The 23,138-nt window shown below is 30.5% G+C and overlaps 29 non-coding genes across 29 annotated transcripts; all 29 read left to right on the forward strand.

The window, feature by feature from the left end:
* The first annotated feature begins 316 nt into the window (after nt 1–316).
* Nucleotides 317–390, forward strand: TRNAT-AGU (transfer RNA threonine (anticodon AGU)). Its single transcript has one exon. It is a non-coding gene; the product is annotated as a tRNA-Thr (tRNA).
* An 839-nt stretch (nt 391–1,229) lies between these two features.
* TRNAT-AGU (transfer RNA threonine (anticodon AGU)) lies at nt 1,230–1,303 on the forward strand. Its single transcript has one exon. It is a non-coding gene; the product is annotated as a tRNA-Thr (tRNA).
* An 828-nt stretch (nt 1,304–2,131) lies between these two features.
* On the forward strand, nt 2,132–2,205 carry TRNAT-AGU (transfer RNA threonine (anticodon AGU)). Its single transcript has one exon. It is a non-coding gene; the product is annotated as a tRNA-Thr (tRNA).
* Nucleotides 2,206–2,265: 60 nt separating this feature from the next.
* On the forward strand, nt 2,266–2,339 carry TRNAT-AGU (transfer RNA threonine (anticodon AGU)). Its single transcript has one exon. It is a non-coding gene; the product is annotated as a tRNA-Thr (tRNA).
* An 830-nt stretch (nt 2,340–3,169) lies between these two features.
* Nucleotides 3,170–3,243, forward strand: TRNAT-AGU (transfer RNA threonine (anticodon AGU)). The gene has a single exon. It is a non-coding gene; the product is annotated as a tRNA-Thr (tRNA).
* An 839-nt stretch (nt 3,244–4,082) lies between these two features.
* Nucleotides 4,083–4,156, forward strand: TRNAT-AGU (transfer RNA threonine (anticodon AGU)). Its single transcript has one exon. It is a non-coding gene; the product is annotated as a tRNA-Thr (tRNA).
* An 828-nt stretch (nt 4,157–4,984) lies between these two features.
* On the forward strand, nt 4,985–5,058 carry TRNAT-AGU (transfer RNA threonine (anticodon AGU)). The gene has a single exon. It is a non-coding gene; the product is annotated as a tRNA-Thr (tRNA).
* Nucleotides 5,059–5,118: 60 nt separating this feature from the next.
* TRNAT-AGU (transfer RNA threonine (anticodon AGU)) lies at nt 5,119–5,192 on the forward strand. Its single transcript has one exon. It is a non-coding gene; the product is annotated as a tRNA-Thr (tRNA).
* Nucleotides 5,193–6,022: 830 nt separating this feature from the next.
* On the forward strand, nt 6,023–6,096 carry TRNAT-AGU (transfer RNA threonine (anticodon AGU)). Its single transcript has one exon. It is a non-coding gene; the product is annotated as a tRNA-Thr (tRNA).
* An 839-nt stretch (nt 6,097–6,935) lies between these two features.
* On the forward strand, nt 6,936–7,009 carry TRNAT-AGU (transfer RNA threonine (anticodon AGU)). The gene has a single exon. It is a non-coding gene; the product is annotated as a tRNA-Thr (tRNA).
* Nucleotides 7,010–7,837: 828 nt separating this feature from the next.
* Nucleotides 7,838–7,911, forward strand: TRNAT-AGU (transfer RNA threonine (anticodon AGU)). Its single transcript has one exon. It is a non-coding gene; the product is annotated as a tRNA-Thr (tRNA).
* Nucleotides 7,912–7,971: 60 nt separating this feature from the next.
* On the forward strand, nt 7,972–8,045 carry TRNAT-AGU (transfer RNA threonine (anticodon AGU)). The gene has a single exon. It is a non-coding gene; the product is annotated as a tRNA-Thr (tRNA).
* Nucleotides 8,046–8,875: 830 nt separating this feature from the next.
* Nucleotides 8,876–8,949, forward strand: TRNAT-AGU (transfer RNA threonine (anticodon AGU)). Its single transcript has one exon. It is a non-coding gene; the product is annotated as a tRNA-Thr (tRNA).
* Nucleotides 8,950–9,788: 839 nt separating this feature from the next.
* Nucleotides 9,789–9,862, forward strand: TRNAT-AGU (transfer RNA threonine (anticodon AGU)). The gene has a single exon. It is a non-coding gene; the product is annotated as a tRNA-Thr (tRNA).
* Nucleotides 9,863–10,690: 828 nt separating this feature from the next.
* On the forward strand, nt 10,691–10,764 carry TRNAT-AGU (transfer RNA threonine (anticodon AGU)). Its single transcript has one exon. It is a non-coding gene; the product is annotated as a tRNA-Thr (tRNA).
* A 60-nt stretch (nt 10,765–10,824) lies between these two features.
* Nucleotides 10,825–10,898, forward strand: TRNAT-AGU (transfer RNA threonine (anticodon AGU)). The gene has a single exon. It is a non-coding gene; the product is annotated as a tRNA-Thr (tRNA).
* Nucleotides 10,899–11,728: 830 nt separating this feature from the next.
* Nucleotides 11,729–11,802, forward strand: TRNAT-AGU (transfer RNA threonine (anticodon AGU)). The gene has a single exon. It is a non-coding gene; the product is annotated as a tRNA-Thr (tRNA).
* Nucleotides 11,803–12,641: 839 nt separating this feature from the next.
* TRNAT-AGU (transfer RNA threonine (anticodon AGU)) lies at nt 12,642–12,715 on the forward strand. The gene has a single exon. It is a non-coding gene; the product is annotated as a tRNA-Thr (tRNA).
* Nucleotides 12,716–13,543: 828 nt separating this feature from the next.
* Nucleotides 13,544–13,617, forward strand: TRNAT-AGU (transfer RNA threonine (anticodon AGU)). Its single transcript has one exon. It is a non-coding gene; the product is annotated as a tRNA-Thr (tRNA).
* A 60-nt stretch (nt 13,618–13,677) lies between these two features.
* Nucleotides 13,678–13,751, forward strand: TRNAT-AGU (transfer RNA threonine (anticodon AGU)). The gene has a single exon. It is a non-coding gene; the product is annotated as a tRNA-Thr (tRNA).
* Nucleotides 13,752–14,581: 830 nt separating this feature from the next.
* TRNAT-AGU (transfer RNA threonine (anticodon AGU)) lies at nt 14,582–14,655 on the forward strand. The gene has a single exon. It is a non-coding gene; the product is annotated as a tRNA-Thr (tRNA).
* An 842-nt stretch (nt 14,656–15,497) lies between these two features.
* TRNAT-AGU (transfer RNA threonine (anticodon AGU)) lies at nt 15,498–15,571 on the forward strand. The gene has a single exon. It is a non-coding gene; the product is annotated as a tRNA-Thr (tRNA).
* Nucleotides 15,572–16,399: 828 nt separating this feature from the next.
* TRNAT-AGU (transfer RNA threonine (anticodon AGU)) lies at nt 16,400–16,473 on the forward strand. Its single transcript has one exon. It is a non-coding gene; the product is annotated as a tRNA-Thr (tRNA).
* Nucleotides 16,474–17,315: 842 nt separating this feature from the next.
* TRNAT-AGU (transfer RNA threonine (anticodon AGU)) lies at nt 17,316–17,389 on the forward strand. The gene has a single exon. It is a non-coding gene; the product is annotated as a tRNA-Thr (tRNA).
* Nucleotides 17,390–18,218: 829 nt separating this feature from the next.
* On the forward strand, nt 18,219–18,292 carry TRNAT-AGU (transfer RNA threonine (anticodon AGU)). Its single transcript has one exon. It is a non-coding gene; the product is annotated as a tRNA-Thr (tRNA).
* Nucleotides 18,293–19,130: 838 nt separating this feature from the next.
* Nucleotides 19,131–19,204, forward strand: TRNAT-AGU (transfer RNA threonine (anticodon AGU)). The gene has a single exon. It is a non-coding gene; the product is annotated as a tRNA-Thr (tRNA).
* An 827-nt stretch (nt 19,205–20,031) lies between these two features.
* TRNAT-AGU (transfer RNA threonine (anticodon AGU)) lies at nt 20,032–20,105 on the forward strand. The gene has a single exon. It is a non-coding gene; the product is annotated as a tRNA-Thr (tRNA).
* Nucleotides 20,106–21,847: 1,742 nt separating this feature from the next.
* TRNAT-AGU (transfer RNA threonine (anticodon AGU)) lies at nt 21,848–21,921 on the forward strand. The gene has a single exon. It is a non-coding gene; the product is annotated as a tRNA-Thr (tRNA).
* An 839-nt stretch (nt 21,922–22,760) lies between these two features.
* On the forward strand, nt 22,761–22,834 carry TRNAT-AGU (transfer RNA threonine (anticodon AGU)). Its single transcript has one exon. It is a non-coding gene; the product is annotated as a tRNA-Thr (tRNA).
* Nucleotides 22,835–23,138: the final 304 nt, after the last annotated feature.

A 23,138-nucleotide genomic window follows, 5' to 3' on the forward strand; every position in this document is an offset into this window, starting at 1 on the left:
ATTTCACGATTACTTTTTAACTGTATGAGTACCAACAATAGACTGACTTTAATTTCCCAGGGATGACTACATTAATAAGAACGCCATTATATCTATTACAATAAAGCATATTAACAAGTGACTTGAACAAGACATTGTAAGAATGTAGGGCCTGTATATACAAAATAAAGGAGAAAAAAGCATTATATAACTTACTGTAAGTTTCCAACTGTTTAAAGAATTAATAAAATAATAGTTTCAAAAAAATATATAAAAATAATAAAAAATATTATACTTTAGACATATAATTTGTCATTATATGTAAGGCAGTGCAAGTGGTGCTGTGGCTTAGTTGGTTAAAGTGCCTGTCTAGTAAACAGGAGATCCTGAGTTCATATCTCAGCAGTACCTTTGCTTGATACCTTTTTATCACACCAGTATGTAGTTTTTTGTTGATGCATAACAAAATAAGATGTGTAAAACCTTTATCTGCTTTCACTTTGGCACATTTGGTCACCAATGTAAAAAAGTTTAAAGATGCCATCCATGTCAGAAGACGACAAACAACAAAACTTCACCCTATTTCAACATAAGTTAATTTGTAGAAATATGCCTATGTTAAGGTAAATAGATGAATTTTTACAAAATAGCCTTCATCATATTGGGTAAACTGCAAAATTAATTTAGAGTACATTTAAAAGAGAATAACACAGAAAGTGTTAAAATGTCTGTAAAAAAGTAAGTTTCCCAAGGTACAGTAATTTGAGAGTCAGTTTAGTCATCATAGCTAGAGAATCATTGACATTTAACCCATATTTATTTCCATAACATCCTTAAAATTGTGTTAGGAAAATACTTCTTGATGAAAAGCTAAACTTCTCTTGAAAAAGCATCAATAAAGAATGCTAACCATAATTCTGACTTTTTAAAACAGAGTTCTTAATTTTACTACATGTTTTTGTTTTCTGAATATCAAAAATTAATTGACATTTATTCCCATGTAGCATTACTTACAGAGAAATCAATAAAAGTGCTAAAAAAATTAGAAAATTACTTTGACAAGATATTTTAAGAATGAAGGTGCTGTAAATCATGAATGAAAAGAGAGAACACAACTTTCTATTTATACTCTAAATTTCCACCGGTTTGAAAAATTGATGAAGCAATAGTTATAAGAATATCAAAAATTGTTACCAAATAGCATATCTTAGATATATCATTTTTCTTTGTGAAGCTCTAGGGCATCATGTGGTGCTGTGGCTTAGTTGGTTAAAGCGCCTGTCTAGTAAACAGGAGATCCTGAGTTCAAATCTCAGCAGCACCTTTCATTTATTTTCATCAACTCAGAACATAGTTTGTTGATAATTCATCACAAAAAGACATGTGAATGCTTCAGCAGCCTTTACCCTTTCTCACATGTTCAGTAATATGTACCACATTTCTAGATACAGTCCAAATCAGAAAACACAAAAAAATGCAATATTTCCTTTTTTAATATCAGTTATTTTGTAGAAGTAAATTGATGCCAAGGTAACTAGAAAAGAATTCCAGAAATTGCCAATCATCATGTCTGAGCAATCTCCAGGAACAATATGGTGTCCAGTCAGAGGAAATGTTTAAACAAAAGTCAGTAACAATGTGAGTTTCTCAAGATAAATTGATAGACAATTTAGTCATCAGAGTTTGGGGAGCAATAGAAAATAATGGATTATTTGTTACTTAACATAAACAATATTGTGTTAGGAAAGCAATTGCAAAAATAAATCTTTCCATTTATTGAGCAAGCTTCCAGATAAAATGTTAACAATAATTCTATTATTGAGATCTCATGTTTTCATTTCACGATTACTTTTTAACTGTATGAGTACCAACAATAGACTGACTTTAATTTCCCAGGGATGACTACATTAATAAGAACGCCATAATATCTATTACAATAAAGCATATTAACAAGTGACTTGAACAAGATATTGTAAGAATGTAGGGCCTGTATATACAAAATAAAGGAGAAAAAAGCATTATATAACTTACTGTAAGTTTCCAACTGTTTAAAGAATTAATAAAATACTAGTATCAAAAATATATATAAAAATAATAAAAAATATTATACTTTAGACATATAATTTGTCATTATATGTAAGGCAGTGCAAGTGGTGCTGTGGCTTAGTTGGTTAAAGTGCCTGTCTAGTAAACAGGAGATCCTGAGTTCATATCTCAGCAGTACCTTTGCTTGATACCTTATCTAAGATATATCATTTTTCTTTGTGAAGCTCTAGGGCATCATGTGGTGCTGTGACTTAGTTGGTTAAAGCGCCTGTCTAGTAAACAGGAGATCCTGAGTTCAAATCTCAGCAGCGCCTTTCATTTATTTTCATCAACTCAGAACATAGTTTGTTGATAATTCATCACAAAAAGACATGTGAATGCTTCAGCAGCCTTTACCCTTTCTCACATGTTCAGTAATATGTACCACATTTCTAGATACAGTCCAAATCAGAAAACACAAAAAAATGCAATATTCCCCTTTTTTTAATATCAGTTATTTTGTAGAAGTAAATTGATGCCAAGGTAACTAGAAAAGAATTCCAGAAATTGCCAATCATCATGTCTGAGCAATCTCCAGGAACAATATGGTGTCCAGTCAGAGGAAATGTTTAAACAAAAGTCAGTAACAATGTGAGTTTCTCAAGATAAATTGATAGACAATTTAGTCATCAGAGTTTGGGGAGCAATAGAAAATAATGGATTATTTGTTACTTAACATAAACAATATTGTGTTAGGAAAGCAATTCCAGAAATAAATCTTTCCATTTATTGAGCAAGCTTCCAGATAAAATGTTAACAATAATTCTATCATTGAGATCTCATGTTTTCATTTCACGATTACTTTTTAACTGTATGAGTACCAACAATAGACTGACTTTAATTTCCCAGGGATGACTACATTAATAAGAACGCCATTATATCTATTACAATAAAGCATATTAACAAGTGACTTGAACAAGACATTGTAAGAATGTAGGGCCTGTATATACAAAATAAAGGAGAAAAAAGCATTATATAACTTACTGTAAGTTTCCAACTGTTTAAAGAATTAATAAAATAATAGTTTCAAAAAAATATATAAAAATAATAAAAAATATTATACTTTAGACATATAATTTGTCATTATATGTAAGGCAGTGCAAGTGGTGCTGTGGCTTAGTTGGTTAAAGTGCCTGTCTAGTAAACAGGAGATCCTGAGTTCATATCTCAGCAGTACCTTTGCTTGATACCTTTTTATCACACCAGTATGTAGTTTTTTGTTGATGCATAACAAAATAAGATGTGTAAAACCTTTATCTGCTTTCACTTTGGCACATTTGGTCACCAATGTAAAAAAGTTTAAAGATGCCATCCATGTCAGAAGACGACAAACAACAAAACTTCACCCTATTTCAACATAAGTTAATTTGTAGAAATATGCCTATGTTAAGGTAAATAGATGAATTTTTACAAAATAGCCTTCATCATATTGGGTAAACTGCAAAATTAATTTAGAGTACATTTAAAAGAGAATAACACAGAAAGTGTTAAAATGTCTGTAAAAAAGTAAGTTTCCCAAGGTACAGTAATTTGAGAGTCAGTTTAGTCATCATAGCTAGAGAATCATTGACATTTAACCCATATTTATTTCCATAACATCCTTAAAATTGTGTTAGGAAAATACTTCTTGATGAAAAGCTAAACTTCTCTTGAAAAAGCATCAATAAAGAATGCTAACCATAATTCTGACTTTATAAAACAGAGTTCTTAATTTTACTACATGTTTTTGTTTTCTGAATATCAATAATTAATTGACATTTATTCCCATGTAGCATTACTTACAGAGAAATCAATAAAAGTGCTAAAAAAATTAGAAAATTACTCTGACAAGATATTTTAAGAATGAAGGTGCTGTAAATCATGAATGAAAAGAGAGAACACAACTTTCTATTTATACTCTAAATTTCCACCGGTTTGAAAAATTGATGAAGCAATAGTTATAAGAATATCAAAAATTGTTACCAAATAGCATATCTTAGATATATCATTTTTCTTTGTGAAGCTCTAGGGCATCATGTGGTGCTGTGGCTTAGTTGGTTAAAGCGCCTGTCTAGTAAACAGGAGATCCTGAGTTCAAATCTCAGCAGCACCTTTCATTTATTTTCATCAACTCAGAACATAGTTTGTTGATAATTCATCACAAAAAGACATGTGAATGCTTCAGCAGCCTTTACCCTTTCTCACATGTTCATTAATATGTACCACATTTCTAGATACAGTCCAAATCAGAAAACACAAAAAAATGCAATATTTCCTTTTTTAATATCAGTTATTTTGTAGAAGTAAATTGATGCCAAGGTAACTAGAAAAGAATTCCAGAAATTGCCAATCATCATGTCTGAGCAATCTCCAGGAACAATATGGTGTCCAGTCAGAGGAAATGTTTAAACAAAAGTCAGTAACAATGTGAGTTTCTCAAGATAAATTGATAGACAATTTAGTCATCAGAGTTTGGGGAGCAATAGAAAATAATGGATTATTTGTTACTTAACATAAACAATATTGTGTTAGGAAAGCAATTGCAAAAATAAATCTTTCCATTTATTGAGCAAGCTTCCAGATAAAATGTTAACAATAATTCTATCATTGAGATCTCATGTTTTCATTTCACGATTACTTTTTAACTGTATGAGTACCAACAATAGACTGACTTTAATTTCCCAGGGATGACTACATTAATAAGAACGCCATAATATCTATTACAATAAAGCATATTAACAAGTGACTTGAACAAGATTTTGTAAGAATGTAGGGCCTGTATATACAAAATAAAGGAGAAAAAAGCATTATATAACTTACTGTAAGTTTCCAACTGTTTAAAGAATTAATAAAATACTAGTATCAAAAATATATATAAAAATAATAAAAAATATTATACTTTAGACATATAATTTGTCATTATATGTAAGGCAGTGCAAGTGGTGCTGTGGCTTAGTTGGTTAAAGTGCCTGTCTAGTAAACAGGAGTTCCTGAGTTCATATCTCAGCAGTACCTTTGCTTGATACCTTATCTAAGATATATCATTTTTCTTTGTGAAGCTCTAGGGCATCATGTGGTGCTGTGACTTAGTTGGTTAAAGCGCCTGTCTAGTAAACAGGAGATCCTGAGTTCAAATCTCAGCAGCGCCTTTCATTTATTTTCATCAACTCAGAACATAGTTTGTTGATAATTCATCACAAAAAGACATGTGAATGCTTCAGCAGCCTTTACCCTTTCTCACATGTTCAGTAATATGTACCACATTTCTAGATACAGTCCAAATCAGAAAACACAAAAAAATGCAATATTCCCCTTTTTTTAATATCAGTTATTTTGTAGAAGTAAATTGATGCCAAGGTAACTAGAAAAGAATTCCAGAAATTGCCAATCATCATGTCTGAGCAATCTCCAGGAACAATATGGTGTCCAGTCAGAGGAAATGTTTAAACAAAAGTCAGTAACAATGTGAGTTTCTCAAGATAAATTGATAGACAATTTAGTCATCAGAGTTTGGGGAGCAATAGAAAATAATGGATTATTTGTTACTTAACATAAACAATATTGTGTTAGGAAAGCAATTCCAGAAATAAATCTTTCCATTTATTGAGCAAGCTTCCAGATAAAATGTTAACAATAATTCTATCATTGAGATCTCATGTTTTCATTTCACGATTACTTTTTAACTGTATGAGTACCAACAATAGACTGACTTTAATTTCCCAGGGATGACTACATTAATAAGAACGCCATTATATCTATTACAATAAAGCATATTAACAAGTGACTTGAACAAGACATTGTAAGAATGTAGGGCCTGTATATACAAAATAAAGGAGAAAAAAGCATTATATAACTTACTGTAAGTTTCCAACTGTTTAAAGAATTAATAAAATAATAGTTTCAAAAAAATATATAAAAATAATAAAAAATATTATACTTTAGACATATAATTTGTCATTATATGTAAGGCAGTGCAAGTGGTGCTGTGGCTTAGTTGGTTAAAGTGCCTGTCTAGTAAACAGGAGATCCTGAGTTCATATCTCAGCAGTACCTTTGCTTGATACCTTTTTATCACACCAGTATGTAGTTTTTTGTTGATGCATAACAAAATAAGATGTGTAAAACCTTTATCTGCTTTCACTTTGGCACATTTGGTCACCAATGTAAAAAAGTTTAAAGATGCCATCCATGTCAGAAGACGACAAACAACAAAACTTCACCCTATTTCAACATAAGTTAATTTGTAGAAATATGCCTATGTTAAGGTAAATAGATGAATTTTTACAAAATAGCCTTCATCATATTGGGTAAACTGCAAAATTAATTTAGAGTACATTTAAAAGAGAATAACACAGAAAGTGTTAAAATGTCTGTAAAAAAGTAAGTTTCCCAAGGTACAGTAATTTGAGAGTCAGTTTAGTCATCATAGCTAGAGAATCATTGACATTTAACCCATATTTATTTCCATAACATCCTTAAAATTGTGTTAGGAAAATACTTCTTGATGAAAAGCTAAACTTCTCTTGAAAAAGCATCAATAAAGAATGCTAACCATAATTCTGACTTTTTAAAACAGAGTTCTTAATTTTACTACATGTTTTTGTTTTCTGAATATCAAAAATTAATTGACATTTATTCCCATGTAGCATTACTTACAGAGAAATCAATAAAAGTGCTAAAAAAATTAGAAAATTACTTTGACAAGATATTTTAAGAATGAAGGTGCTGTAAATCATGAATGAAAAGAGAGAACACAACTTTCTATTTATACTCTAAATTTCCACCGGTTTGAAAAATTGATGAAGCAATAGTTATAAGAATATCAAAAATTGTTACCAAATAGCATATCTTAGATATATCATTTTTCTTTGTGAAGCTCTAGGGCATCATGTGGTGCTGTGGCTTAGTTGGTTAAAGCGCCTGTCTAGTAAACAGGAGATCCTGAGTTCAAATCTCAGCAGCACCTTTCATTTATTTTCATCAACTCAGAACATAGTTTGTTGATAATTCATCACAAAAAGACATGTGAATGCTTCAGCAGCCTTTACCCTTTCTCACATGTTCAGTAATATGTACCACATTTCTAGATACAGTCCAAATCAGAAAACACAAAAAAATGCAATATTTCCTTTTTTAATATCAGTTATTTTGTAGAAGTAAATTGATGCCAAGGTAACTAGAAAAGAATTCCAGAAATTGCCAATCATCATGTCTGAGCAATCTCCAGGAACAATATGGTGTCCAGTCAGAGGAAATGTTTAAACAAAAGTCAGTAACAATGTGAGTTTCTCAAGATAAATTGATAGACAATTTAGTCATCAGAGTTTGGGGAGCAATAGAAAATAATGGATTATTTGTTACTTAACATAAACAATATTGTGTTAGGAAAGCAATTGCAAAAATAAATCTTTCCATTTATTGAGCAAGCTTCCAGATAAAATGTTAACAATAATTCTATCATTGAGATCTCATGTTTTCATTTCACGATTACTTTTTAACTGTATGAGTACCAACAATAGACTGACTTTAATTTCCCAGGGATGACTACATTAATAAGAACGCCATAATATCTATTACAATAAAGCATATTAACAAGTGACTTGAACAAGATTTTGTAAGAATGTAGGGCCTGTATATACAAAATAAAGGAGAAAAAAGCATTATATAACTTACTGTAAGTTTCCAACTGTTTAAAGAATTAATAAAATACTAGTATCAAAAATATATATAAAAATAATAAAAAATATTATACTTTAGACATATAATTTGTCATTATATGTAAGGCAGTGCAAGTGGTGCTGTGGCTTAGTTGGTTAAAGTGCCTGTCTAGTAAACAGGAGATCCTGAGTTCATATCTTAGCAGTACCTTTGCTTGATACCTTATCTAAGATATATCATTTTTCTTTGTGAAGCTCTAGGGCATCATGTGGTGCTGTGACTTAGTTGGTTAAAGCGCCTGTCTAGTAAACAGGAGATCCTGAGTTCAAATCTCAGCAGCGCCTTTCATTTATTTTCATCAACTCAGAACATAGTTTGTTGATAATTCATCACAAAAAGACATGTGAATGCTTCAGCAGCCTTTACCCTTTCTCACATGTTCAGTAATATGTACCACATTTCTAGATACAGTCCAAATCAGAAAACACAAAAAAATGCAATATTCCCCTTTTTTTAATATCAGTTATTTTGTAGAAGTAAATTGATGCCAAGGTAACTAGAAAAGAATTCCAGAAATTGCCAATCATCATGTCTGAGCAATCTCCAGGAACAATATGGTGTCCAGTCAGAGGAAATGTTTAAACAAAAGTCAGTAACAATGTGAGTTTCTCAAGATAAATTGATAGACAATTTAGTCATCAGAGTTTGGGGAGCAATAGAAAATAATGGATTATTTGTTACTTAACATAAACAATATTGTGTTAGGAAAGCAATTCCAGAAATAAATCTTTCCATTTATTGAGCAAGCTTCCAGATAAAATGTTAACAATAATTCTATCATTGAGATCTCATGTTTTCATTTCACGATTACTTTTTAACTGTATGAGTACCAACAATAGACTGACTTTAATTTCCCAGGGATGACTACATTAATAAGAACGCCATTATATCTATTACAATAAAGCATATTAACAAGTGACTTGAACAAGACATTGTAAGAATGTAGGGCCTGTATATACAAAATAAAGGAGAAAAAAGCATTATATAACTTACTGTAAGTTTCCAACTGTTTAAAGAATTAATAAAATAATAGTTTCAAAAAAATATATAAAAATAATAAAAAATATTATACTTTAGACATATAATTTGTCATTATATGTAAGGCAGTGCAAGTGGTGCTGTGGCTTAGTTGGTTAAAGTGCCTGTCTAGTAAACAGGAGATCCTGAGTTCATATCTCAGCAGTACCTTTGCTTGATACCTTTTTATCACACCAGTATGTAGTTTTTTGTTGATGCATAACAAAATAAGATGTGTAAAACCTTTATCTGCTTTCACTTTGGCACATTTGGTCACCAATGTAAAAAAGTTTAAAGATGCCATCCATGTCAGAAGACGACAAACAACAAAACTTCACCCTATTTCAACATAAGTTAATTTGTAGAAATATGCCTATGTTAAGGTAAATAGATGAATTTTTACAAAATAGCCTTCATCATATTGGGTAAACTGCAAAATTAATTTAGAGTACATTTAAAAGAGAATAACACAGAAAGTGTTAAAATGTCTGTAAAAAAGTAAGTTTCCCAAGGTACAGTAATTTGAGAGTCAGTTTAGTCATCATAGCTAGAGAATCATTGACATTTAACCCATATTTATTTCCATAACATCCTTAAAATTGTGTTAGGAAAATACTTCTTGATGAAAAGCTAAACTTCTCTTGAAAAAGCATCAATAAAGAATGCTAACCATAATTCTGACTTTATAAAACAGAGTTCTTAATTTTACTACATGTTTTTGTTTTCTGAATATCAATAATTAATTGACATTTATTCCCATGTAGCATTACTTACAGAGAAATCAATAAAAGTGCTAAAAAAATTAGAAAATTACTCTGACAAGATATTTTAAGAATGAAGGTGCTGTAAATCATGAATGAAAAGAGAGAACACAACTTTCTATTTATACTCTAAATTTCCACCGGTTTGAAAAATTGATGAAGCAATAGTTATAAGAATATCAAAAATTGTTACCAAATAGCATATCTTAGATATATCATTTTTCTTTGTGAAGCTCTAGGGCATCATGTGGTGCTGTGGCTTAGTTGGTTAAAGCGCCTGTCTAGTAAACAGGAGATCCTGAGTTCAAATCTCAGCAGCACCTTTCATTTATTTTCATCAACTCAGAACATAGTTTGTTGATAATTCATCACAAAAAGACATGTGAATGCTTCAGCAGCCTTTACCCTTTCTCACATGTTCAGTAATATGTACCACATTTCTAGATACAGTCCAAATCAGAAAACACAAAAAAATGCAATATTTCCTTTTTTAATATCAGTTATTTTGTAGAAGTAAATTGATGCCAAGGTAACTAGAAAAGAATTCCAGAAATTGCCAATCATCATGTCTGAGCAATCTCCAGGAACAATATGGTGTCCAGTCAGAGGAAATGTTTAAACAAAAGTCAGTAACAATGTGAGTTTCTCAAGATAAATTGATAGACAATTTAGTCATCAGAGTTTGGGGAGCAATAGAAAATAATGGATTATTTGTTACTTAACATAAACAATATTGTGTTAGGAAAGCAATTGCAAAAATAAATCTTTCCATTTATTGAGCAAGCTTCCAGATAAAATGTTAACAATAATTCTATCATTGAGATCTCATGTTTTCATTTCACGATTACTTTTTAACTGTATGAGTACCAACAATAGACTGACTTTAATTTCCCAGGGATGACTACATTAATAAGAACGCCATAATATCTATTACAATAAAGCATATTAACAAGTGACTTGAACAAGATTTTGTAAGAATGTAGGGCCTGTATATACAAAATAAAGGAGAAAAAAGCATTATATAACTTACTGTAAGTTTCCAACTGTTTAAAGAATTAATAAAATACTAGTATCAAAAATATATATAAAAATAATAAAAAATATTATACTTTAGACATATAATTTGTCATTATATGTAAGGCAGTGCAAGTGGTGCTGTGGCTTAGTTGGTTAAAGTGCCTGTCTAGTAAACAGGAGTTCCTGAGTTCATATCTCAGCAGTACCTTTGCTTGATACCTTATCTAAGATATATCATTTTTCTTTGTGAAGCTCTAGGGCATCATGTGGTGCTGTGACTTAGTTGGTTAAAGCGCCTGTCTAGTAAACAGGAGATCCTGAGTTCAAATCTCAGCAGCGCCTTTCATTTATTTTCATCAACTCAGAACATAGTTTGTTGATAATTCATCACAAAAAGACATGTGAATGCTTCAGCAGCCTTTACCCTTTCTCACATGTTCAGTAATATGTACCACATTTCTAGATACAGTCCAAATCAGAAAACACAAAAAAATGCAATATTCCCCTTTTTTTAATATCAGTTATTTTGTAGAAGTAAATTGATGCCAAGGTAACTAGAAAAGAATTCCAGAAATTGCCAATCATCATGTCTGAGCAATCTCCAGGAACAATATGGTGTCCAGTCAGAGGAAATGTTTAAACAAAAGTCAGTAACAATGTGAGTTTCTCAAGATAAATTGATAGACAATTTAGTCATCAGAGTTTGGGGAGCAATAGAAAATAATGGATTATTTGTTACTTAACATAAACAATATTGTGTTAGGAAAGCAATTCCAGAAATAAATCTTTCCATTTATTGAGCAAGCTTCCAGATAAAATGTTAACAATAATTCTATCATTGAGATCTCATGTTTTCATTTCACGATTACTTTTTAACTGTATGAGTACCAACAATAGACTGACTTTAATTTCCCAGGGATGACTACATTAATAAGAACGCCATTATATCTATTACAATAAAGCATATTAACAAGTGACTTGAACAAGACATTGTAAGAATGTAGGGCCTGTATATACAAAATAAAGGAGAAAAAAGCATTATATAACTTACTGTAAGTTTCCAACTGTTTAAAGAATTAATAAAATAATAGTTTCAAAAAAATATATAAAAATAATAAAAAATATTATACTTTAGACATATAATTTGTCATTATATGTAAGGCAGTGCAAGTGGTGCTGTGGCTTAGTTGGTTAAAGTGCCTGTCTAGTAAACAGGAGATCCTGAGTTCATATCTCAGCAGTACCTTTGCTTGATACCTTTTTATCACACCAGTATGTAGTTTTTTGTTGATGCATAACAAAATAAGATGTGTAAAACCTTTATCTGCTTTCACTTTGGCACATTTGGTCACCAATGTAAAAAAGTTTAAAGATGCCATCCATGTCAGAAGACGACAAACAACAAAACTTCACCCTATTTCAACATAAGTTAATTTGTAGAAATATGCCTATGTTAAGGTAAATAGATGAATTTTTACAAAATAGCCTTCATCATATTGGGTAAACTGCAAAATTAATTTAGAGTACATTTAAAAGAGAATAACACAGAAAGTGTTAAAATGTCTGTAAAAAAGTAAGTTTCCCAAGGTACAGTAATTTGAGAGTCAGTTTAGTCATCATAGCTAGAGAATCATTGACATTTAACCCATATTTATTTCCATAACATCCTTAAAATTGTGTTAGGAAAATACTTCTTGATGAAAAGCTAAACTTCTCTTGAAAAAGCATCAATAAAGAATGCTAACCATAATTCTGACTTTTTAAAACAGAGTTCTTAATTTTACTACATGTTTTTGTTTTCTGAATATCAAAAATTAATTGACATTTATTCCCATGTAGCATTACTTACAGAGAAATCAATAAAAGTGCTAAAAAAATTAGAAAATTACTTTGACAAGATATTTTAAGAATGAAGGTGCTGTAAATCATGAATGAAAAGAGAGAACACAACTTTCTATTTATACTCTAAATTTCCACCGGTTTGAAAAATTGATGAAGCAATAGTTATAAGAATATCAAAAATTGTTACCAAATAGCATATCTTAGATATATCATTTTTCTTTGTGAAGCTCTAGGGCATCATGTGGTGCTGTGGCTTAGTTGGTTAAAGCGCCTGTCTAGTAAACAGGAGATCCTGAGTTCAAATCTCAGCAGCACCTTTCATTTATTTTCATCAACTCAGAACATAGTTTGTTGATAATTCATCACAAAAAGACATGTGAATGCTTCAGCAGCCTTTACCCTTTCTCACATGTTCAGTAATATGTACCACATTTCTAGATACAGTCCAAATCAGAAAACACAAAAAAATGCAATATTTCCTTTTTTAATATCAGTTATTTTGTAGAAGTAAATTGATGCCAAGGTAACTAGAAAAGAATTCCAGAAATTGCCAATCATCATGTCTGAGCAATCTCCAGGAACAATATGGTGTCCAGTCAGAGGAAATGTTTAAACAAAAGTCAGTAACAATGTGAGTTTCTCAAGATAAATTGATAGACAATTTAGTCATCAGAGTTTGGGGAGCAATAGAAAATAATGGATTATTTGTTACTTAACATAAACAATATTGTGTTAGGAAAGCAATTGCAAAAATAAATCTTTCCATTTATTGAGCAAGCTTCCAGATAAAATGTTAACAATAATTCTATCATTGAGATCTCATGTTTTCATTTCACGATTACTTTTTAACTGTATGAGTACCAACAATAGACTGACTTTAATTTCCCAGGGATGACTACATTAATAAGAACGCCATAATATCTATTACAATAAAGCATATTAACAAGTGACTTGAACAAGATTTTGTAAGAATGTAGGGCCTGTATATACAAAATAAAGGAGAAAAAAGCATTATATAACTTACTGTAAGTTTCCAACTGTTTAAAGAATTAATAAAATACTAGTATCAAAAATATATATAAAAATAATAAAAAATATTATACTTTAGACATATAATTTGTCATTATATGTAAGGCAGTGCAAGTGGTGCTGTGGCTTAGTTGGTTAAAGTGCCTGTCTAGTAAACAGGAGATCCTGAGTTCATATCTTAGCAGTACCTTTGCTTGATACCTTATCTAAGATATATCATTTTTCTTTGTGAAGCTCTAGGGCATCATGTGGTGCTGTGACTTAGTTGGTTAAAGCGCCTGTCTAGTAAACAGGAGATCCTGAGTTCAAATCTCAGCAGCGCCTTTCATTTATTTTCATCAACTCAGAACATAGTTTGTTGATAATTCATCACAAAAAGACATGTGAATGCTTCAGCAGCCTTTACCCTTTCTCACATGTTCAGTAATATGTACCACATTTCTAGATACAGTCCAAATCAGAAAACACAAAAAAATGCAATATTCCCCTTTTTTTAATATCAGTTATTTTGTAGAAGTAAATTGATGCCAAGGTAACTAGAAAAGAATTCCAGAAATTGCCAATCATCATGTCTGAGCAATCTCCAGGAACAATATGGTGTCCAGTCAGAGGAAATGTTTAAACAAAAGTCAGTAACAATGTGAGTTTCTCAAGATAAATTGATAGACAATTTAGTCATCAGAGTTTGGGGAGCAATAGAAAATAATGGATTATTTGTTACTTAACATAAACAATATTGTGTTAGGAAAGCAATTCCAGAAATAAATCTTTCCATTTATTGAGCAAGCTTCCAGATAAAATGTTAACAATAATTCTATCATTGAGATCTCATGTTTTCATTTCACGATTACTTTTTAACTGTATGAGTACCAACAATAGACTGACTTTAATTTCCCAGGGATGACTACATTAATAAGAACGCCATTATATCTATTACAATAAAGCATATTAACAAGTGACTTGAACAAGACATTGTAAGAATGTAGGGCCTGTATATACAAAATAAAGGAGAAAAAAGCATTATATAACTTACTGTAAGTTTCCAACTGTTTAAAGAATTAATAAAATAATAGTTTCAAAAAAATATATAAAAATAATAAAAAATATTATACTTTAGACATATAATTTGTCATTATATGTAAGGCAGTGCAAGTGGTGCTGTGGCTTAGTTGGTTAAAGTGCCTGTCTAGTAAACAGGAGATCCTGAGTTCATATCTCAGCAGTACCTTTGCTTGATACCTTTTTATCACACCAGTATGTAGTTTTTTGTTGATGCATAACAAAATAAGATGTGTAAAACCTTTATCTGCTTTCACTTTGGCACATTTGGTCACCAATGTAAAAAAGTTTAAAGATGCCATCCATGTCAGAAGACGACAAACAACAAAACTTCACCCTATTTCAACATAAGTTAATTTGTAGAAATATGCCTATGTTAAGGTAAATAGATGAATTTTTACAAAATAGCCTTCATCATATTGGGTAAACTGCAAAATAAATTTAGAGTACATTTAAAAGAGAATAACACAGAAAGTGTTAAAATGTCTGTAAAAAAGTAAGTTTCCCAAGGTACAGTAATTTGAGAGTCAGTTTAGTCATCATAGCTAGAGAATCATTGACATTTAACCCATATTTATTTCCATAACATCCTTAAAATTGTGTTAGGAAAATACTTCTTGATGGAAAGCTAAACTTCTCTTGAAAAAGCATCAATAAAGAATGCTAACCATAATTCTGACTTTTTAAAACAGAGTTCTTAATTTTACTACATGTTTTTGTTTTCTGAATATCAAAAATTAATTGACATTTATTCCCATGTAGCATTACTTACAGAGAAATCAATAAAAGTGCTTAAAAAAATATTAGAAAATTACTTTGACAAGATATTTTAAGAATGAAGGTCCTGTAAATCATGAATGAAAAGAGAGAACACAACTTTCTATTTATACTCTAAATTTCCACCGGTTTGAAAAATTGATGAAGCAATAGTTATAAGAATATCAAAAATTGTTACCAAATAGCATATCTTAGATATATCATTTTTCTTTGTGAAGCTCTAGGGCATCATGTGGTGCTGTGACTTAGTTGGTTAAAGCGCCTGTCTAGTAAACAGGAGATCCTGAGTTCAAATCTCAGCAGCGCCTTTCATTTATTTTCATCAACTCAGAACATAGTTTGTTGATAATTCATCACAAAAAGACATGTGAATGCTTCAGCAGCCTTTACCCTTTCTCACATGTTCAGTAATATGTACCACATTTCTAGATACAGTCCAAATCAGAAAACACAAAAAAATGCAATATTCCCCTTTTTTTAATATCAGTTATTTTGTAGAAGTAAATTGATGCCAAGGTAACTAGAAAAGAATTCCAGAAATTGCCAATCATCATGTCTGAGCAATCTCCAGGAACAATATGGTGTCCAGTCAGAGGAAATGTTTAAACAAAAGTCAGTAACAATGTGAGTTTCTCAAGATAAATTGATAGACAATTTAGTCATCAGAGTTTGGGGAGCAATAGAAAATAATGGATTATTTGTTACTTAACATAAACAATATTGTGTTAGGAAAGCAATTCCAGAAATAAATCTTTCCATTTATTGAGCAAGCCTCCAGATAAAATTTTAACAATAATTCTATCATTGAGATCTCATGTTTTCATTTCACGATTACTTTTTAACTGTATGAGTACCAACAATAGACTGACTTTAATTTCCCAGGGATGACTACATTAATAAGAACGCCATAATATCTATTACAATAAAGCATATTAACAAGTGACTTGAACAAACATTGTAAGAATGTAGAGCCTGTATTTACAAAATAAAGGAGAAAAAAGCATTATATAACTTACTGTAAGTTTCCAACTGTTTAAAGAATTAATAAAATACTAGTTTCAAAAAATATATAAAAATAATAAAAAATATTATACTTTAGACATATAATTTGTCATTATATGTAAGGCAGTGCAAGTGGTGCTGTGGCTTAGTTGGTTAAAGTGCCTGTCTAGTAAACAGGAGATCCTGCGTTCATATCTCAGCAGTACCTTTGCTTGATACCTTTTTATCACACCAGTATGTAGTTTTTTGTTGATGGATAACAAAATAAGATGTGTAAAACCTTTATCTGCTTTCACTTTGGCACATTTGGTCACCAATGTAAAAAAGTTTAAAGATGCCATCCATGTCAGAAGACGACAAACAACAAAACTTCACCCTATTTCAACATAAGTTAATTTGTAGAAATATGCCTATGTTAAGGTAAATAGATGAATTTTTACAAAATAGCCTTCATCATATTGGGTAAACTGCAAAATTAATTTAGAGTACATTTAAAAGAGAATAACACAGAAAGTGTTAAAATGTCTGTAAAAAAGTAAGTTTCCCAAGGTACAGTAATTTGAGAGTCAGTTTAGTCATCATAGCTAGAGAATCATTGACATTTAACCCATATTTATTTCCATAACATCCTTAAAATTGTGTTAGGAAAATACTTCTTGATGAAAAGCTAAACTTCTCTTGAAAAAGCATCAATAAAGAATGCTAACCATAATTCTGACTTTTTAAAACAGAGTTCTTAATTTTACTACATGTTTTTGTTTTCTGAATATCAAAAATTAATTGACATTTATTCCCATGTAGCATTACTTACAGAGAAATCAATAAAAGTGCTTAAAAAAATATTAGAAAATTACTTTGACAAGATATTTTAAGAATGAAGGTCCTGTAAATCATGAATGAAAAGAGAGAACACAACTTTCTATTTATACTCTAAATTTCCACCGGTTTGAAAAATTGATGACGCAATAGTTATAAGAATATCAAAAATTGTTACCAAATAGCATATCTTAGATATATCATTTTTCTTTGTGAAGCTCTAGGGCATCATGTGGTGCTGTGACTTAGTTGGTTAAAGCGCCTGTCTAGTAAACAGGAGATCCTGAGTTCAAATCTCAGCAGCGCCTTTCATTAATTTTCATCAACTCAGAACATAGTTTGTTGATAATTCATCACAAAAAGACATGTGAATGCTTCAGCAGCCTTTACCCTTTCTCACATGTTCAGTAATATGTACCACATTTCTAGATACAGTCCAAATCAGAAAACACAAAAAAATGCAATATTCCCCTTTTTTAATATCAGTTATTTTGTAGAAGTAAATTGATGCAAAGGTAACTAGAAAAGAATTCCAGAAATTGCCAATCATCATGTCTGAGCAATCTCCAGGAACAATATGGTGTCCAGTCAGAGGAAATGTTTAAACAAAAGTCAGTAACAATGTGAGTTTCTCAAGATAAATTGATAAACAATTTAGTCATCAGAGTTTGGGGAGCAATAGAAAATAATGGATTATTTGTTACTTAACATAAACAATATTGTGTTAGGAAAGCAATTCCAGAAATAAATCTTTCCATTTATTGAGCAAGCTTCCAGATAAAATGTTAACAATAATTCTATCATTGAGATCTCATGTTTTCATTTCACGATTACTTTTTAACTGTATGAGTACCAACAATAGACTGACTTTAATTTCCCAGGGATGACTACATTAATAAGAACGCCATTATATCTATTACAATAAAGCATATTAACAAGTGACTTGAACAAGACATTGTAAGAATGTAGGGCCTGTATATACAAAATAAAGGAGAAAAAAGCATTATATAACTTACTGTAAGTTTCCAACTGTTTAAAGAATTAATAAAATACTAGTTTCAAAAATATATATAAAATTAATAAAAAATATTATACTTTAGACATATAATTTGTCATTATATGTAAGGCAGTGCAAGTGGTGCTGTGGCTTAGTTGGTTAAAGTGCCTGTCTAGTAAACAGGAGATCCTGAGTTCATATCTCAGCAGTACCTTTGCTTGATACCTTTTTATCACACTAGTATGCAGTTTTTTGTTGATGCATAACAAAATAAGATGTGTAAAACCTTTATCTGCTTTCACTTTGGCACATTTGGTCACCAATGTAAAAAAGTTTAAAGATGCCATCCATGTCAGAAGACGACAAACAACAAAACGTCACCCTATTTCAACATAAGTTAATTTGTAGAAATATGCCTATGTTAAGGTAAATAGATGAATTTTTACAAAATAGCCTTCATCATATTGGGTAAACTGCAAAATTAATTTAGAGTACATTTAAAAGAGAATAACACAGAAAGTGTTAAAATGTCTGTAAAAAAGTAAGTTTCCCAAGGTACAGTAATTTGAGAGTCAGTTTAGTCATCATAGCTAGAGAATCACTGACATTTAACCCATATTTATTTCCATAACATCCTTAAAATTGTGTTAGGAAAATACTTCTTGATGAAAAGCTAAACTTCTCTTGAAAAAGCATCAATAAAGAATGCTAACCATAATTCTGACTTTTTAAAACAGAGTTCTTAATTTTACTACATGTTTTTGTTTTCTGAATATCAAAAATTAATTGACATTTATTCCCATGTAGCATTACTTACAGAGAAATCAATAAAAGTGCTAAAAAATTAGAAAATTACTTTGACAAGATATTTTAAGAATGAAGGTGCTGTAAATCATGAATGAAAAGAGAGAACACAACTTTCTATTTATACTCTAAATTTCCACCGGTTTGAAAAATTGATGAAGCAATAGTTATAAGAATATCAAAAATTGTTACCAAATAGCATATCTTAGATATATCATTTTTCTTTGTGAAGCTCTAAGGCATCATTTGGTGCTGTGGCTTAGTTGGTTAAAGCGCCTGTCTAGTAAACAGGAGATCCTGAGTTCAAATCTCAGCAGCATCTTTCATTTATTTTCATCAACTCAGAACATAGTTTGTTGATAATTCATCACAAAAAGACATGTGAATGCTTCAGCAGCCTTTACCCTTTCTCACATATTCAGTAATATGTACAACATTTCTAGATACAGTCCAAATCAGAAAACACAAAAAATGCAATATTCCCCTTTTTTAATATCAGTTATTTTGTAGAAGTAAATTGATGCCAAGGTAACTAGAAAAGAATTCCAGAAATTGCCAATCATCATGTCTGAGCAATCTCCAGGAACAATATGGTGTCCAGTCAGAGGAAATGTTTAAACAAAAGTCAGTAACAATGTGAGTTTCTCAAGATAAATTGATAGACAATTTAGTCATCAGAGTTTGGGGAGCATTAGAAAATAATGGATTATTTGTTACTTAACATAAACAATATTGTGTTAGGAAAGCAATTCCAGAAATAAATCTTTCCATTTATTGAGCAAGCTTCCAGATAAAATGTTAACAATAATTCTATCATTGAGATCTCATGTTTTCATTTCACGATTACTTTTTAACTGTATGAGTACCAACAATAGACTGACTTTAATTTCCCAGGGATGACTACATTAATAAGAACGCCATAATATCTATTACAATAAAGCATATTAACAAGTGACTTCAACAAGACATTGTAAGAATGTAGGGCCTGTATATACAAAATAAAGGAGAAAAAAGCATTATATAACTTACTGTAAGTTTCCAACTGTTTAAAGAATTAATAAAATACTAGTTTCAAAAATATATATAAAAATAATAAAAATTTTATACTTTAGACATATAATTTGTCATTATATGTAAGGCAGTGCAAGTGGTGCTGTGGCTTAGTTGGTTAAAGTGCCTGTCTAGTAAACAGGAGATCCTGAGTTCATATCTCAGCAGTACCTTTGCTTGATACCTTTTTATCACACCAGTATGTAGTTTTTTGTTGATGCATAACAAAATAAGATGTGTAAAACCTTTATCTGCTTTCACTTTGGCACATTTGGTCACCAATGTAAAAAAGTTTAAAGATGCCATCCATGTCAGAAGACGACAAACAACAAAACTTCACCCTATTTCAACATAAGTTAATTTGTAGAAATATGCCTATGTTAAGGTAAATAGATGAATTTTTACAAAATAGCCTTCATCATATTGGGTAAACTGCTAAATTAATTTAGAGTACATTTAAAAGAGAATAACACAGAAAGTGTTAAAATGTCTGTAAAAAAGTAAGTTTCCCAAGGTACAGTAATTTGAGAGTCAGTTTAGTCATCATAGCTAGAGAATCATTGACATTTAACCCATATTTATTTCCATAACATCCTTAAAATTGTGTTAGGAAAATACTTCTTGATGAAAAGCTAAACTTCTCTTGAAAAAGCATCAATAAAGAATGCTAACCATAATTCTGACTTTTTAAAACAGAGTTCTTAATTTTACTACATGTTTTTGTTTTCTGAATATCAAAAATTAATTGACATTTATTCCCAAGTAGCATTACTTACAGAGAAATCAATAAAAGTGCTAAAAAAAATAGAAAATTACTTTGACAAGATATTTAAAGAATGAAGGTGCTGTAAATCATGAATGAAATGAGAGAACACAACTTTCTATTTATACCCTAAATTTCCACCGGTTTGAAAAATTGATGAAGCAATAGTTATAAGAATATCAAAAATTGTTACCAAATAGCATATCTTAGATATATCATTTTTCTTTGTGAAGCTCTAGGGCATCATGTAGTGCTGTGGCTTGGTTGGTTAACGCGCCTGTCTAGTAAACAGGAGATCCTGAGTTCAAATCTCAGCAGCGCCTTTCATTTATTTTCATCAACTCAGAACATAGTTTGTTGATAATTCATCACAAAAAGACATGTGAATGCTTCAGCAGCCTTTACCCTTTCTCACATGTTCAGTAATATGTACCACATTTCTAGATACAGTCCAAATCAGAAAACACAAAAAAATGCAATATTTCCCTTTTTTAATATCAGTTATTTTGTAGAAGTAAATTGATGCCAAGGTAACTAGAAAAGAATTCCAGAAATTGCCAATCATCATGTCTGAGCAATCTCCAGGAACAATATGGTGTCCAGTCAGAGGAAATGTTTAAACAAAAGTCAGTAACAATGTGAGTTTCTCAAGATAAATTGATAGACAATTTAGTCATCAGAGTTTGGGGAGCAATAGAAAATAATGGATTATTTGTTACTTAACATAAACAATATTGTGTTAGGAAAGCAATTGCAAAAATAAATCTTTCCATTTATTGAGCAAGCTTCCAGATAAAATGTTAACAATAATTCTATCATTGAGATCTCATGTTTTCATTTCACGATTACTTTTTAACTGTATGAGTACCAACAATAGACTGACTTTAATTTCCCAGGGATGACTACATTAATAAGAACGCCATAATATCTATTACAATAAAGCATATTAACAAGCGACTTGAACATGATATTGTAAGAATGTAGGGCCTGTATATACAAAATAAAGGAGAAAAAAGCATTATATAACTTACTGTAAGTTTCCAACTGTTTAAAGAATTAATAAATTACTAGTATCAAAAATATATATAAAAATAATAAAAAATATTATACTTTAGACATATAATTTGTCATTATATGTAAGGCAGTGCAAGTGGTGCTGTGGCTTAGTTGGTTAAAGTGCCTGTCTAGTAAATAGGAGATCCTGAGTTCATATCTCAGCAGTACCTTTGCTTGATACCTTTTTATCACACCAGTATGTAGTTTTTTGTTGATGCATAACAAAATAAGATGTGTAAAACCTTTATCTGCTTTCACTTTGGCACATTTGGTCACCAATGTAAAAAAGTTTAAAGATGCCATCCATGTCAGAAGACGACAAACAACAAAACTTCACCCTATTTCAACATAAGTTAATTTGTAGAAATATGCCTATGTTAAGGTAAATAGATGAATTTTTACAAAATAGCCTTCATCATATTGGGTAAACTGCAAAATTAATTTAGAGTACATTTAAAAGAGAATAACACAGAAAGTGTTAAAATGTCTGTAAAAAAGTAAGTTTCCCAAGGTACAGTAATTTGAGAGTCAGTTTAGTCATCATAGTTAGAGAAGCACTGACATTTAACCCATATTTATTTCCATAACATCCTTAAAATTGTGTTAGGAAAATACTTCTTGATGAAAAGCTAAACTTCTCTTGAAAAAGCATCAATAAAGAATGCTAACCATAATTCTGACTTTTTAAAACAGAGTTCTTAATTTTACTACATGTTTTTGTTTTCTGAACATCAAAAATTAATTGACATTATTCCCATGTAGCATTACTTACAGATAAATCAATAAAAGTGCTTAAAAATATTAGAAAATTACTTTGACAAGATATTTTAAGAATGAAGGTCCTGTAAATCATGAATGAAAAGAGAGAACACAACTTTCTATTTATACTCTAAATTTCCACCAGTTTGAAAAATTGATGAAGCAATAGTTATAAGAATATCAAAAATTGTTACCAAATAGCATATCTTAGATATATCATTTTTCTCTGTGAAGCTTTAGGGCATCATGTGGTGCTGTGGCTTAGTTGGTTAAAGTGCCTGTCTAGTAAACAGTAGATCCTGAGTTCAAATCTCAGCAGCGCCTTTCATTTATTTTCATCAACTCAGAACATAGTTTGTTGATAATTCATCACAAAAAAGACATGTGAATGCTTCAGCAGCCTTTACCCTTTCTCACATATTCAGTAATATGTACAACATTTCTAGATACAGTCCAAATCAGAAAACACAAAAAATGCAATATTCCCCTTTTTTAATATCAGTTATTTTGTAGAAGTAAATTGATGCCAAGGTAACTAGAAAAGAATTCCAGAAATTGCCAATCATCATGTCAGAGCAATCTCCAGGAACAATATGGTGTCCAGTCAGAGGAAATGTTTAAACAAAAG

This window comes from Pseudophryne corroboree, chromosome 11 (genome assembly GCF_028390025.1).
Source record: "Pseudophryne corroboree isolate aPseCor3 chromosome 11, aPseCor3.hap2, whole genome shotgun sequence".
NCBI classification, from domain to species: domain Eukaryota; kingdom Metazoa; phylum Chordata; class Amphibia; order Anura; family Myobatrachidae; genus Pseudophryne; species Pseudophryne corroboree.